This window comes from Dermacentor albipictus, chromosome 6 (genome assembly GCF_038994185.2).
Source record: "Dermacentor albipictus isolate Rhodes 1998 colony chromosome 6, USDA_Dalb.pri_finalv2, whole genome shotgun sequence".
Lineage (NCBI taxonomy): Eukaryota > Metazoa > Arthropoda > Arachnida > Ixodida > Ixodidae > Dermacentor > Dermacentor albipictus.
This window is the reverse complement of record NC_091826.1, coordinates 99585806-99602335: the sequence shown is the minus strand read 5'-3', so window position 1 is coordinate 99602335 and position 16530 is coordinate 99585806. Positions and strand designations below refer to the sequence as shown.

At 43.9% G+C, this 16530-nt stretch overlaps 1 protein-coding gene and 1 long non-coding RNA gene across 8 annotated transcripts in view; both read right to left on the bottom strand.

Moving 5' to 3' along the window:
- LOC139061306 (calcium-activated chloride channel regulator 1-like) overlaps positions 1-16530 on the bottom strand; it is a 210257-nt gene that overhangs the window by 105268 nt on the left and 88459 nt on the right. The window lies entirely within an intron of this gene.
- On the bottom strand, positions 1391-16499 carry LOC139061304 (uncharacterized). Its single transcript, XR_011515348.1, has 4 exons — positions 16213-16499; positions 7578-7697; positions 4184-4403; positions 1391-1513 (listed from the first exon to the last, which is right to left on the bottom strand). It is a non-coding gene; the product is annotated as an uncharacterized lncRNA (long non-coding RNA).

Here is a 16530-nt window from a genome sequence, read left to right as displayed (position 1 = left end):
AAAACATTCGCCCAATTTTCTCGCAACTATTTCTAATATAATCTACGTCAAAGGTACTGTCTTCGGGTTGTGCGCGTTCGTTTTTATAGCACTGTTAAACTGTCTTCTAACGTGCGTACAGTGTACCCAAGATGGTAACTTGCATAGTTCATTTACAGTAAATAGACAGAAACACCATATTGTATGTAATTATATATATATATATATATATATATATATATATATATATATATATATATATATATATATATATATACATATATACACACACACACACGCTCCCCACGACATATATTAGCCCCCCCCCCCCCAACTCCCCGTGAGGACGACATGACGCTGACGAATAGTAACACTGATGAAGTCCCTGGGTGCCACCCGTGGTCTTAGTCAAGAAGAAAGATGGCGGTTTGCGATTCTGCAGCGATTACCGCAAATGAAACCAGGTCACGACGAAAGACGGCTGCCCGCTGCGACGCATCGACGATTCGCTGGACAGGCTGCCGCATGCAGGTTATTTTTCATCAATGGACCAGCAAATCGTTTCTTGGCAGATCGAGGTCGATGAGAGAGATAATGAGAAAACTGCCTTCGTGACCCCCGACGGTCTTTGCAAACTTAAGGCCCTTCCTTTCGGTTTGTGCTCAGCGCCAACGCGTTTTCAACATGTAATGGACACCGTGCTGTAAGGCCTGAAGTGGCGAACAAGCTTCGCCTATCTAGACGACGTCATATCATCCTTCATAGCTTCATTTGAGGAGCCCCTAAGGCAGTCCAAAGAAAAACCTCTGTTTTTGTGATATTAACCTCTGTTTTTCTTTGGACGAGAACGTACCCTTATGAAAATTAGTGTTGAATTTTAGTAGACATTCCATTGCCGTCCTATTGCTCAATCAACAAAATTTTTGTTGAAATATCATTGTCCCACTATTGCAGATTTGTTGACCAGCATTGAAAAGTGGCCACCGTGAAACCATTGTAATTTCATTTACCAGTTATTGCCTTGACTTTCTATGGAATTCCCATGGACGAACAATTGTATTTCCATGAAATGTAATGTGGAATACAACATTAAGTTTATGGATTGTAAAGTGGAATGCAACAATAAGTTTATGGATTTTCAAGTGGAATGCAACAATAAGTTTATGGATTTTCAAGTGGAATGCAACATTAAGTTTATGGATTTTCAAGTGGAATGCAATATTAAATTTATGGATTGTAAGGTGCAATGCAACATGAAATTAACTAATGTTGATATTCGCCATTGAGGCATGGCTTGGCCTCGGGACATCTTCAAGGTGCATTTTCTAGCTTTCCATTGCAAGGCCTCTTTCCCTGTGGTGTTATGAAAAGAAACAACTTCGTGATTAACAAAAAGCATGTGAATCATTCCTTTTATACAATAGGCCACAAATTTATTGAGCTTCAGGCTCTTTCATTTCTCTTGCCAGTACTGGGGAGATGATGTTCTTTATGTAGGAGAGGCTGGTAGAGGGAAACTTGGAGCATGTGTAGTCTGGAAAAGAAATACAGCATAAGATTACCGATGCATACAGGATTTTCTAGCTGTCTAATAAAATAATAACAAATTGAAGCCTTATGCTATGTTTAAGTGCAGGCCACACTGCTAGTGTCAGTCATAAAACATCATCACAGAGTAATTTAGCTACGTTGTGTACTTTGAGCCAGGGTCTGCAGTTATCAAGTGTGCACCACAATATTGTAAAGAGCAGAGGCAGAATGAAGATAAACATCTCAGTACTGGCACCAAGCTCTTTGGCATGCATAAAGAACAGGTCAGTGTGTTAGCAGCTATTCATTGGAATTTTATATAATTCATTTGCACGTACAGGTAATCCTCTATAACGAAGCCAGTAAAACCAGCACTTTACTTCGTTGTATAAAAATTTCGTTGAATGAAAATTTGACCTTTTATAAATTCATTTATCCTCACAGGAAATTTCTCTTACCCAAAAGGGTGCATAAACCTTATCAAATTATCGGGCAATCAGAAAAAATGAATTTCAATGACAAAAACAGTTGAAGCTTCACCCAAAAGTGGAAGCAATGATAGCAACACTAAAGTATCACAGCTATATGAAGGCTAATAAGCATTGACATACAGCCTTGTTGCTAAGACACACTTATGTGTCCCCGAAATGGTCCGGACAAATTTTGTAGGCACGTGGGGCACAGCTACAGTAAAACATTCGCACAACAATCTGTGTAAAGCATCTTACATTAGAGGGACCCCGAAATGATTTTGATGATTCTGTACAAACATACTGAGCCATTAGAGGATAGGTCCTTCTGATCATTATTTGACACATGTAGGTGCTCCAGTTAAAGCACATGATTTATTATAAGATTTCAAAAATTTACATTGCTGCCGATCACAGCACACCACTCGGCTGAATTTTCAGCCGCATCTAACCATTTGATGTAAACTGTCCTAATGATACTGGTAGGGCAAGCTATCCGACTGGCCGCCCAGCGCGCTTCATCAATAATTTTTTTAACTTTGTGGTGAACCAATGTTGTTCTTAATAGTTGGAATGTTAGTTAATTTGTTTTTATAAAAAGAAAGTAACAGAAAGAGAATGCACAAGAAAAATTTGTCACTACACTTCTGGCGCACAGCAAGTGTCGTCTGCTTGTGTTGCAACGTGCTCCATTTTTACGAGAGCTCCGCAGTCATTGTCGGTCTCAGTCCTTTCGCAAGAAACACGATTCGCCTTTGTTACGTTGAAGGCTGAAAACATAACTGGCAATGTCAAGCTGCGACACCATGTCCCTCTGCAAGGCAGCAGACGAGCGAAGTGGCTGCAGTGCATCGGACTGTCGATATCGAATCGGCGCCAGGATTTGCACGTTTGCAGCTGTCACTTTACACCGGAGGATTACTAAAAACCACAATAGTGTTTCGAGAGTCCGGTATTTGTGTAAATGCAAGCACAAGGAGACAGGGCCTGGCCGTTTGACTGTGCCGTTTCACAGGATGAGCAGAAGCGCAAACTGCACGGCGCAGCCACCTGATGGCACAGAGCTTGACCAAAAACAGTAACAGTAACAAAGTGTATTCTTCCTTACTGCTGGTGTAAATATTTTGCACGAGCGTAATCGTTAACATGTTTTTGTAAATGCTTAAATTGTTTTACGCCGAGACAGAGCAATATTAGCTCGTTGTTTGGCTGGTTAAGCTCTGCGCCAACAGGTGGCTAGACCGTGCAGACTAATCAGTCCGCTCAGCTGTGGTTACCGGAATGCCAGACACATTCGGCGTTGCGACAGACTGCTCAGAATGCACTCTGCTTCGATAGCTCTCGCTTGGGGTCGACTGCCAAGCAACTGGTGGAGAGGTTGGAGAGGCTTCGCGCACTCGGTCCTAGAGAACTGGAAGTAGACGGCACGACGTGCCATCCTTACGCAGAGCCAGTGAAGGCGGAGCTTAGCCCTGATCACTTGGCAAACGAGTTGAGGAGAAAACGCATGGCTACGGAGGAGGGTAACTTGTAATCGTCAGTGGCTCTCTTAATACGCAAGGCTTCACACAAATTGTGGTGTGAATGATTAACTTTAGCTGTATCTTACGCGTCTACAAAATTTGTCCGAACTGTTTCAGGGGCCCTTTAAGAGAACTTTAGCCAATTACAAGTTACCCACCTCCATAGCCATGCTTTTTCTCCAACTCATTCGCCAGGCTAAGCTCCGCCTTCACTGGCTCTGCATCGTGATGGGACATCCTGTCATCTCCTTCTAGTTGTCTTGAGCCAGCGCACCAAGCCTCTCAAACTTCTCTGCCAGCTGACTGGCAGTCGATCCCTAGCGAGCTGTCGAAGCAGCATGTGTTGCGAGCATTCTGTCGCAATGCCAAGCGTGTTTGGTTTTCTGTTAACCACAGGCAAGATTTGGAGATTTTGATGGATAGGTGGAGGCGTACACTAAATCCTCTCCATGCTACTATTGCTGTGATAAGGAGCTTTTAGCCTAGACGTCCGTGAGTGGCCTGATCGCTCTGTACGGTCCAGCTACCTGGTGGTGCCGAGCTTGACCAGTTAAACTAAAAGCTAATATTGCTGTGCTGGCGCATATCTCTTGCTAAGTAACGCACGAGGAGATGCGAATTTTTAAAATAATGTTCCAAGACTGGAATTTGGAGTTGTACCACTAGGACTGACGTACATACCAATCACAGCTCGGATACGAATAGGGTCCAAGGCCTCCTTGAATGGCTGGTTTAAGTGCAAGTTGCTCTTCTCACCCAGGAGCGGTTCGTCCCGTAGCTCCTCAGGGGTGAATACATTCCACAAAAGAGCCCTGGCAAATTTGCCAAGGCCACTTTCGCATGCTCAGCATAGCCTCTCTAGGGTGCCTTGTTCAACATTCACACCGGCCCCAATGTCCACCTGGGAACATGAAAAAAAAAAAAAAACATGTGGAAGCTGTATAGCCCATAACCTTTTGCAGAGTAAGATTCAGAATTTGCTGGCAATGACATACCTAACAAAAAATTAAATTATGCTGTTTTACATGCCATAACCACGATCTGATTATGAGGCACACTGTAGTGGGGGACTCCTGAATAATCTGGACCACCTGGGGTTTTTAAACATCTGTATCTAAGTACACTGGCGCTTTTACATTTTGTCTTTATTGAAATGCAGCCGCTGTGGCCGGGATTCGATCCCGCGACCTCATGCTTAGCAGCCCAACACCATAGCCACTAAGCAACCACAGCGGGTGACACATCTAGGAACAAATAGCTAAGTTTAAAGGAGAGAAACAATGCGGTAACCTGCAGCAGTTACTGACATGACTTACAGCAGCAAGTTGTTTTTCATCGACTATCATTTTGCTTTATCATTTCTACACTTAAATAAAAAAATACAGATAACTTCCTTTATGCTTTATTTGGCTTATTATCTGTTGGTTTCACATGATTGTGTTTAACAAAATTGGGCCCCTCAGTTCCCTTTGTCTTTAATTTCATAATGAGGGTCTTGAATCAGGCAGGTTTGATGTCTTCAAATAGCATACAAGAGTTTATTGGTCAGCTGCCTGCTCATAAAGTTCACATATGCGTCACCATTGGCCAAAAGGATGGTCCACATCCAATGGATTGGCATGAATAGAACTGGCTAACACACCCACGGTTACACATAAACAAAATACCCAAGAATCTAGAAGTTGGAACAGTTGCCGCGGTAACGCAATTTGTAGTGAAGAGGTTGTGGGTTCGGCTCCCACCGGAGGCAAGTTTGGTTTTTCTGGCACTTTCATATCCATTTATGATATCTACACACAGCATAAAGGCACAGGAAAAGCTCAAGTGCATACTACTCTGATAAGCACCATAGCCCTCAATATCAGGTGACACTTTTTTGTCATGTAACACCAAAGTGAGCTCCATCAAGTGAAATTGTACAAGCTCTTGACAATAAAGTTACTGTCTGGTGATGGTGTAAGTTATCAGTGGCTTAAAAGGATTCGAATGCAAGCTCACTGTTATGAATTCATCGAAGAAAACACGGATGAGAAAGGGAGACAGGACGACTGCTTTTTGGCAATAGTAAGTACAGGTTCAGACATGGATGCTACACAGCACACATTATATTAGGACTATAAATGACGTTTCTAGCCAGAAACATAAATGCATAATTACAGTGAAGACAGTGACAAGTTTCCTCAGGCATCAACCCTAATGTGTGCTTTCACAGACAAAATTGATATGAAAAATTCAGCCTATCAATGAGAGGTCATCCTGCCTTTTTAAATAAACAGCGATTTCTGATGCTGCATTGCTATACCAATGTGCATGTTCCTGCCTTTGACTTGAAGAGACTTGGAGCTTGCAGAGAACAAGTTTAAGGATAGTGCGAAAAATTCATTTTTCTAACAGTAGCATTTCATGCATTTATGTTAGCTAGCTAAGACAGAGGATATGATAGATATATGCACCTTTGGGCAAGCAACAAAAGGTACAACTGTTTGTTTGGCTTGATTTACAACCTTGCCAAGTGCCGTTTTAGGTCGTTTTGACTAATTTGGGTGCTTCTGCAAAATAAATTGATTACGAAATTATGAAAGCAATCACTTATGGTTCTTTAGTATATCACAACAGACAGGTGCTTTTGGATTGCACCACAGTCAAAATGCAGCCACTGAGCCATGGCAGCAAGTGAAATGAAACTGGAAGTGGATAAATGCACAAGTTACGCAGAATGAAAAAGCGATCACTCGCCACTTTGTTTATCTCATTGTGCTTCTGCTGTCCTTTTCCAAGTTTTTGTGCTAGCGGATGCATGCACATTTTATTTCTTTTCTCTCGTCCTTTGATCTCTTGTTATATATTGAGCCTGTAGTACTAAACACGAGCGTTACTGTGCCATAAGGGTAGTGCAAACTGATTTTATGTTGATTCCTTCAGTACTGGGGTGGTTACGAGCCTCTTCAGTCAAGCAGAGCTGCTAGATTACGTGTATTTAGTAGCATGTCGCTGTCTACTAACGGCCGGCTCATCATCCTTACACAATACTGGGCAGCTCATTCCCACCAACTTACTCGTTTGATATTTACGAGAATCTGCAATTATTATTATTATTTTATTTATTGCATTCTGCCCAATTCTAACTAGACTGGCACAAGTAGTCGGGTAGCAAATACGTCGGTATCAATGCACTGCCCAATGCTGTGTAAGGGCACCAAGCAGGAAATTAGCAGACAGCGACATGCTGGTAAACACAAGTAATCTAGCAGCCCTGCTTGACTGAAGAGGCTCATAACCACCCTAGCAATGAAGCAATTACCTTAAAATCAGTTTAGACTAACCTCTATTTATTGGCACAGGAGCGCTCGTATCCATGCATTCCGTCTTTGGCGCCAAGAGGCTTCCTGAAGTGAGATGTATTGTACATTTTGAGATTGGTGGAATAGCACTTCAATATCCTTTTTTCTCCCTTTAAGCAAAAAATTATTCTAACAAAGCTTTCTCAGTTTAATAACAACACAATGAGCTATCACAAGAGGCAGTGTTTGCATATTTTTCAATTCATTGTTAAATTAGCACACCGTATCAGCTTTCTTGAGTGGTCGTCACATGTGTACACTATTGTACCATATTCCGTCCAAGCATTTTTTTTTCAGCATTGTACAGGTCCTGACCATTTGCCTGATGCAAAATTTAAGCTTTTACTGGAAAAAATCCTAAATACAGGCCATTTTACTGCCTTTCAATGGCCTATAAAAATGTTAGAAATGGCTGATACTCGACGAATGCATTATGGTGTAAAACTTCTTTCTCTTCATTTACCTGAAAAATTTTGTTGTGCTTTCATAGGAAAGGAAGAGTGTTCTTACCAGCGCCTTTTATGACATAGTTTGGCACTTTGTGACCAAGTTCACATGGTAATAACGGAAGCAAAAACCTTTCCGTTGAAAAACATGTTTCATGAAATTAACTTCTTTCTTATTTTGAAGGGTCTTCAACTTTTTCAAAAGCAATGACAAGTGGTCAAGCACCAAGGTTAGGACAGCTGCTGACTGTATAATGTTGTGGCAACATATGTTTAAAGGCTTTTTACCATAAATGTAATCGTGTTTTTCTGCCATCCGCTTCATATGTTCCTCTTCATCTTTTAATTCCCGATTTTCTTCTTGAAGTGCCTTTACCTGAACAGTACAGGTGCTGCATGGGTTGATATCTGAAATAAAAGAAAGCATCTATTTTTTTAAAGACATACAACAACAATTGGTTAAGCAGTATCACGCGCACGAAAATTATCTGTGGGCAGTGCATTTTCACAGACTGTCATCGAAGTTATCAACATAATGCCTTCTTACAAACACGCCTTAATTCAATATTGCCAATGGTAGTTGACAAACTATAAAAGCACCATTAAATCAGGCCTTTGGCAATACCAGTTATTCGGTTGCTTGATTCCCAACTTATTCAAAGATTAAAACTGGACAACCAGTGATCAGTCAGCCTGCATGGTTGTTTGATGAATAATATTCGAATGTTCAGATGTCCCGATATTTTTGTTTACTCCACACCGTTGAACGGTTTCAATGGAAACCTTATTTAAAAATATATAAACACAGACAATGATCCCTTTAGAATAAAAACAGGAACAGCGCAACACAGGGCGAGCGAGTAAAGAGCACAGCACAGAGCGCTGTCCTGTACTCCGTGATGTGCTGTCCCTGTCTTTATTCTAAACATGAACCAACCAGCCCCACTGAACACAATGCTAACAATGATCACTTGCTTCATCATCATCAGCCTGGCTACGCCCACTGTGGGGCAAACGCCTCTCCCATACTTCTCCAACTACCCCGGTCATGTGCTAATTGTGGCCATGTTGTCCCTGCGAACTTCTTACTCTCATCCGCCCACCTAACTTTCTGCTGCTCCCTGCTATGCTTCCTTTCTATTTGAATCCAGTCCGTAACCCTTAATCACCATCAGTTATCTTCCCGCCTCATTACATGCCCTGGCCAGGCCCATTTCTTTCTTGATTTCAACTAAGATGTAATTAACTTGTGCTTGTTCCCTCACCCAACTTGCTCTCTTATCCCCCTTAATGTTACACCCATCATTCTTCTTTCCATAGCTCGTTGCATCGTCCTCAATTTAAGGAGAACCCTTTTCATAAGCCTCCAGGTTTCTGTCCTGTAGATGGGTACTGGTAAGACACAGCTGTTACACACTTTTCTCTTGAGGGATAATGGCAACCTGCTGTTCACGATCTGAAAATGCCTGCCAAACGCACCCCAGCCCATTATTCTTTTGATTGTTTCAGTCTCATGATCCGGATCCACGGTCACTACCTGCCCTAAGTAGATGTATTCCCTTACCACTTCCAGTACCTCGCTGCTTATCGTAAACTACTGTTCTCTTCCGAGACTGTTAAGCATTAGTTTTCTGCAGATTAATTTTTAGACCCACCCTTCTGCTTTGCCTGTCCAGGTCAGTGAGCATACATTGCAATTGGTCCCCCGAGTTCCTAAGCAAGGCAATATCATCAGCGATTCGCAAGTTACTAAGCTATTCTCCATTAACTCTTATCCCCAATTCTTATGCTGTGTCAAGTCCTGTACATTTGTGAGCCAATTTTTATTTGTATTTACTTATACAGAAAGAAGTGGCGAGCATGGCCAGTACTTTGTAGCGATGCCTTTTCTCGATGCCAATGCCTTTCAGTGCTTTTCGCATTTATGAGTGGCCTCTTTTAAAGCTCCGCCCGATACACAGCCTCGCTTGACCACTCACTAAAGCGAAGAGCACTGAAAGGCATTGTTATCGGGAAAAGGCATGGAGGAAGGAGAGCGTAGGAGAGGCGCCGGCCAACACAGACGTGTTGGAGGTAGTGTGACGGAAGTCGCATGCTGTTTTTCGCAATGCAGCACTGGTAATGGTGCCCCAAATGAAAACCTTGCCATAGCAACCATGCCCCTTAAGCTCTCGCTGCTGTGCTAGGCCTCTGAAAAGTGAAATAAGCTTGTTCGACCCGCGTCTTTCTCGCAGCACATTATGTTCGCAAGACAAGCTGACTTTGAAGCGAGGTGTGTAAGCTTGAAAGATGTTTTGGGTCTGTGAGTGCAAGTGTCAGCAACAGACATACTCAAGTATTTGCGGTGCAGGTCTTTGTCATCTTCTTCAACATGCCCCAGATGGGCACAGGATCGCGTCTGCTTCACTAAAACTGATCAAGAAGTTTCACAGGCATTGTTCTGATGCGCATCAGCAGCACACACTTCTGGCAGCTCATAGCAATGCAAGTTCAAAGCTCGTGCCTAACTGTTCTGGCGAGCTGAGTGGAGGCACAAAGGGAGATGCCACACCAACATGGCTGCATTTCCGGCTTCAAAAATGTGGGGTGCGAGACCGGGCTAGTTGGTATTCCATGGTGAAGTAACTAGCGCAAGAGTGGACACTAAAAGGCGACAAGGACAGGCGCTTGTCCTTGTCATCTTTTTAGTGTCTCATTGTCTCATGTCCACCCTTGCGCTAGTCACTTCTTCAAAAATGTGACGTCCTACTTTGTTTCTTTCCTCCATGGGAAAAGGCATTGCTACAAAAACCGGCCCATGCTTGTCTTGACTAAGTAAGTCTGGTTAAGTACCAACCTAGTTTACATAATGAACTTATTCGCAACTAGTGATAAATGAGGGTTAGTTATTAAATTTACAAACAACTTTTTTGGTAATAGTGTAATGAACAGCCAGCTATGTCATCTAACCTTTCAATCTCCCTCCTGTACTATATATACAGCTTGTCCCACATAGCTTGAGCCAAAGTTTTAAAAATGAAAGGCACTCCGGACGCAAGTTGAACCAAATTCATAATGTTGGCACTGTTCTAGAGTTACTCAGGCTGTTTTTTTATTTTCCCCTTAACTAACGGATTATTTGTTTAATTAATCAACTTTTTAAGCATTGGCTGCAGACCCCAAGTGTGAGATGCAAAGTTGTAGAGCATTTACAGAAACCTCTCAATAAATTGTTTCCAACACGGTATATTTCACATGGCCCCTTTTTCCGCGTTCCAAAGAAAGCCCACAACATATGAAAAAATACCACGTGGCGAGGCACTTGTGCACTGTTATTGTGCTGCTCTGATGCGTGCGATGGATGAACAATGTCGGCTGCAGTGAGACTGGCCCGCAAGAGGGTGTTATGCCTGGTGTAGGTATCCGGGCATGCGGCTGTTATTGCAGGATGGTGCAAATGCATGCTGCTGGCCAAATGTTGCCAAAGCGATAAAGCATCTAAGGCCACAAAAGAGAAAAGATGAAAGCAGCATTTTGATTCTGCTTGAAAGAAGGAAAGGGCGAAGTGCGTGGGAATGATGGAAAGCAATTACTGCTGCTGGAATTTTGCCTTTGTACACAAATAACCTTGTAAAAGTTTTCAAATTGAACGATGATGCTACAACTTTAAACCTTAGGGCTCGAATAACAGCGGATAAGTCGCATGCGGACAAAACTAACTAATGGTAAAAAAACCTTGGCTATATTCAAGGAAGATTGCACATGTATTCTTCAGACAACTCTTTCCATACTGGCCCCGTCTGCTCTCCTTCTCGCACTTACTGTCTACCAGACTTTTTTTTTTTTATCTCGCACCCCACGGATGCACATCACTTTGTGGTTGCAGTATCGGGTGGCCGCGTCTGGCTTCACACTTGTGCACCGTCACCAGCGTGTCAGTCCCCGAGAGAGTGCGCCCACAGGCTGTTCCAGTTTACCGGATGTAGATCATACCTTATGTACCTCGTCTGAACCAATTCCAGCGAACTGCAATGTTGGGGGCGAGGACTTACGGAGTCGCCATCTGTCAGAAGCTCCTCCCTTGCGTAGTATGAGATCACGCGGCGCGCTCCTCATAGGTTTCGCTTACAGCGCTAAAAAAAACACCACGTGGCGGCCCTTCTCAACTTTTATGTAAGTACTCTCACAACGAGGGAAGTTTTTGACTGTCGATATAATAATCTTGGGCAAACTGAAAGCACAGAATTGTTTACAGACGCTATCTCTTTGCCGAATACATATGTACAGTGAGCGCCACTGCACGCGGTCGCCAGGATGGAGTCTCCCTAATTGCGTGAAAGGTAGGCAAATGCTGCGAATAAACTATGCGAAATATGTTCTTATAGTGGGCTGTCTGTGTAACCAAATGGGGCATAACAGAATGAAGCCTCAATGCAGCGATCACACGGGTTCGCAGCGACCGACTGCACGTCTGCATGCATGTCTGTGAACAATGTTTTGCTTTCGCTGTGAGCGCGTTTTCGCACCGTGCCGTGAGCTTTAGGCTGCAGGATATGAGCATTTTACAGTACAATGGCAATCTTTGTTGCATGGACGCTATCACAACTGTTCAAAAATAATTTTGTGATAGAGATTTCGACACCTACGGTGACTGTGATGTGCCATCGCAACGATTAAATCTTTTTTTGTCTTTTGAATTCTTGGACGTTCCAATATTATTTCTCAAGTTGCATCGCACTGTATGCTTATCGGTCTTCTCAGTGTGCGATTTCCCTGTGCTTCTTCGTCGTAATCCAGTGCAATAATTCATAACAATAACGTGACCATATGCCATGACTTTTTTTTAATGTGCTTCTTGCCGCTCCCTTTCCGTTCCAGTGAACTTGCCAGTATCTAGCGTCAACAAGTTCATAGACCAAAACCGTCATGACATTAGCTAGGCAGTGGGCGCGGGCAAGCGTCTCGGTGTGCGTTTTCTGCTACTCACCGAACATCGCACAGTCCTGACACCATAGCAGAAATCTTCCTCGCACCTGTTTGCTGCATACCGGAGTTGTAGGTGATGGCTGTCTGCCACTTCTAAGTTTCGCGAGTCAAGCTTCATGTGGCTCTTTGTTCTGTGGCTACGTGTGAATAAGGCTGACACCAGGCTCCACTGCGTACGTCCGGCACAACGGCACCGAGCAGCAGCCTACCATGCTGCACGCTTCCAAAGGCAGCCACTACCTATTAGAGTACTTTCAAATGTTGTCAAGCTGTAAAGCCTCACCACTTAATCAGAACTGTAGCACAGGTGGCACTTTAAACTTTCATTTTCAGCTCGCTTCGGTGCTTCCAATGCAGCCAATGCGGCCACTGTGTCCACGTGACCTCTCATATGGCACGTCACGCCGATGGTGGCATGAGATTTTCCAGTGGTGGAGCTCGCCCCCAATATCCAGAGCTCCTCAGGCACACATATCCCTGCGTGTTCTCTACAGCAACGCTATTCAGCTGTGACCAACGTTGAGCAGCGGATATGGCTTACTCCAATGAGGAAAGGGAGGATATGGTTTTGGCTCTAGGTGCATCAAGTGGACATAGAAGGCGTGCACTTTAGCTATTTCCACACTGGCATCCAGGTAAGCATCTGAGCTCAATGATGATTGTGCATGCATATGAAACGCTGAGACAGACTGGGACTTTTACGAAGAAGCAACATAAATCTTCAATCCTGGACGAGGACGTGGAGATAGATACTGTGTCAGTTTTCTTCAGACCCACATGCAAGTGCTCGTAGTGTGGGTGCTGAAGCTGGAGTGCCAAATTCTTCAATGTGAAGAGTACTTAAGAAGAGGCAGCCTCATCCATACCACATGCAGCTGCACCAGATGTTGGAGCCCCGCTATTTCAAAAATCGAAAGCACTTTGCAAACTGGATTATAATCAAGGTGGAAGATTATCTTCCGCCGGGCTTTGCCAACAAAACATGGTGGACTGATGAAGCTACCTTCTCATGTAATGCCCACGTGGACATCCACAACACTCACTATTGGAGCAACGAAAACCCTCACTGGGTTTTGAAGACATTACCAATATCAGCGGTCGGTTAACGTGTAGTGTGGAATTTACGGTGGCACTATCATTGGCCCCCTGTTTTTTAATAACATGCTTACAGGCGAAACATATGAATGACATCCTTGATGGGGCGCCTGGGGATTTTCTTTGCCGAGTTCCATTGGCTAGGATCAAGGATATTTGGTATCAGCATGATGGTGCTCATGCACACGGCAGCAGCAAAGCTTGCAAATGGCTGCATGAATTATTCCCGCAGCAGTGTATTGGACAGCATGGGCTCATTGCTTGGCCAGCATGGTCGCCAGATTTAACTCCCTTGCTTTCTTTCTCTGGGGCTACATCAAGGATCAAGTATACCGGACACCAACTACAACATCAGAGAACCTAAAAGAAAAAGTAAGACAAGTTTGCAACTCCATCCCTGATACCACGATCAAGAACGGCTTGGAAAATGTGCCTATGAGATGGTGACCTCTTCGAACACGCATTATAATCGAAAGGCACTTTTTGGATTGAAGGTCACTGCAAAATCATTCCGGCCCTAACGCCGCCTCCCCGCCCAACCCCATTACACTCCACCAGCAGGCCGCCAGCTCATGTCCATTTCAAGAATAAAAAAGAAATAAAGCTATCTTCTTGTTCTCTTTCGTCTCCTTAGATGCTTTATCGCTTCGGCACCACTCAGCCAGCAGCATGCATTTGTGCCGTCATGCGATAAAAGCCGCACGCCCAGATACCTACACCAGACGTAACGCCCTGTCACGGGCCAGTCTCGCTGCAGCCGACGTCTTCATCCATCGCACGCTTGAGAGCAAGCAACACAATAACAGTGCACCATTGCCCCGTCACATGGTATTTTTTTATATTTCGCAGGCTTTCTTTGGAATGCGGAAGAAAGGAGCACGTGAGATATATCGTGTGAGTGTGTGTCCTTTTTTTTTGGGGGGGGGGGGGACTTCGAGAAAGCATTTGATAACGTTCCTCATGAACGCCCGTTTCTAAAACTTTCATGCGTTAATTCTTTTGCTTTTGAATGGATTTGTGACTTTCTAACAAACCGCCAGCAATTCGTGCACGCCAATAAACAGTCTTCTGCCTACCTTCCTGTCAGCTTGGGCGTGCCTCAGGGCACGATCCTAGGCCCACTATTATTCCTAATATATATCAATGATTTACTGAGTGATATTTCTTCTAACATCACAGTTTTTGCAGACGACTGCATGCTACATATATCGTCCAATTAACAACCTGTCTGACATTCACTCCCTTCGGTCTGACTTTCAACGGTTCGAAATCTGGTGCAACGAGTAGCTCATGTCACTAAACACAAATAAAACATCACTACTTTCTTTTCATTGCCAGCAATATTACTCATCACTGAATTATTTGATCTATAACTTCGCAATTTCATGTGTAAGTGCGTACAAGTATGTAGGTGTTCATTTGTCATCACATTTAACACGGTCCTTTCATACAATGCACACTACTAATGAAGCTAACCGCGTTCTTGGTTGTTTACATCGTAACCTTTATCTACCACATCCTTCTGTCCTACTTCTCGCCTATCACACAATAATCAGACCAAACTGGAATACACATGTACTGTTTGGGACCCTCACCAATGTAACCCTAATAAAATGCTAAAATCTGTGCAGAACCATGCAGCCAGATTCATTTTCTCAGAATGCTCATACCATTCTAGTCTCACCGAACTAAAATCTCGTGCAAACCTTGGAAGTCTTTCAGCACGCCGCAGAATAGCACGTCTGTGCCTATTGTTCAAGTTTTATCACACGTCACCTTGTACTCCTGCCATCAAGTCAGCACCAATCACGAAACAGCTGTATACCCACCATCTGCTCGAACCACTGTGAATCTTTCTTCATTTTTTGTCAAAACATTGCAAGATTTGAATTACCTTCCCTCTGACGTTGCGCTCCTCTCCAGTAGCACCGACTTCAATACAGTAATAAAAAAAATTGTATATAACACTTAAAGCATTTGCAAGTAGCCCACCCCTCATGTAAAATCCCTTTACTGGGGCCTTTGCGATATTGTAAATAAATAAATATTGCTTCTTTTCCATAAATGCGCGACCATCCACCTGTAGAAGACCGGCAGCTCGAAATACGAATGCCTTACAGTGTGAATGCCCCTGACACGCTTCGGCCTCCGCGGCCCCAACTCACGGGCCGCCCTGCTTCCAGCTTTGATCCTCCCGCACCCCTTGGGTGCCCTGGAGAACCTGCGCCGCCTCTTTTGTTATAATCTCAAGTGCTCTTCTGAAGCGTTCGTTTGCCGGTTACATGTCCCCTCCGGGAGCAGTGCTTGTAAAAAATCCTCCAATCTCTTGTCGCGACGATAAAAGTGGCCCGCGACTTTTATGCGACACCAGTCAGAACTTTGCTGAAATATGGAGCAGAATGACTGATAAGCGGGCAAGCTGGCACGAATTTGTGGCTAGGCTGTATTACATTGCGCTGCTCGGGCAGACGTATGAAAAATGTCAAGGTCTAGCACACAAACTGGTCGCGTCGATCATATTCGCTATGAGATGTGTTTTTTTTTCCGTGTCTTAGTGATCAATTGATTGTGTAGCCGGTGTAGCGTGTTGCACACACGCTACACCGGCAACCTGGACAGCGCATAAACTTTTCTGAGACAGGTTCCGTGTAACGTGCCTTTAGTTGGGATGAATCATGTAACCACGCAAACGACAACGGACGAGGAAAGAAACACACAGGACAGGCGCAGATGTTTCATCGCCCGTTGTCGTTTTCGCGGTTACATGATGCATTCCAATATCGACCACCAACTAGCCCACCTCTCCCTGTTAAATATGTTACTTTAGTAGGGACAGCCGTCAAAAAACACGAGACGTACTCACCGAAGGCAAGGAGTACTGCCGGGTCCGGTGGCGCTCCTTCTTTCCAACTGATGAGTTGAATACTTCTTTAATTGACCCCTGCTGCGATATGAGACGGAAGGCCACATCCGTGTCGGCCAAAGCATTCACGGGATACACGTCCCACTTGTTATCGTCAACTCACTTCGCAAGGACGTGAGACATCTTACGCTCCAGCTGTCCGAGCAAACAAACGCACGTGCAGAGGCCGGAACATAAAATAAAGAACCAACTTGACGGGAGACAACTAACAAAAATACGTACGAAATGGCGACGGAAAAATGCAAACACGACGCAAAC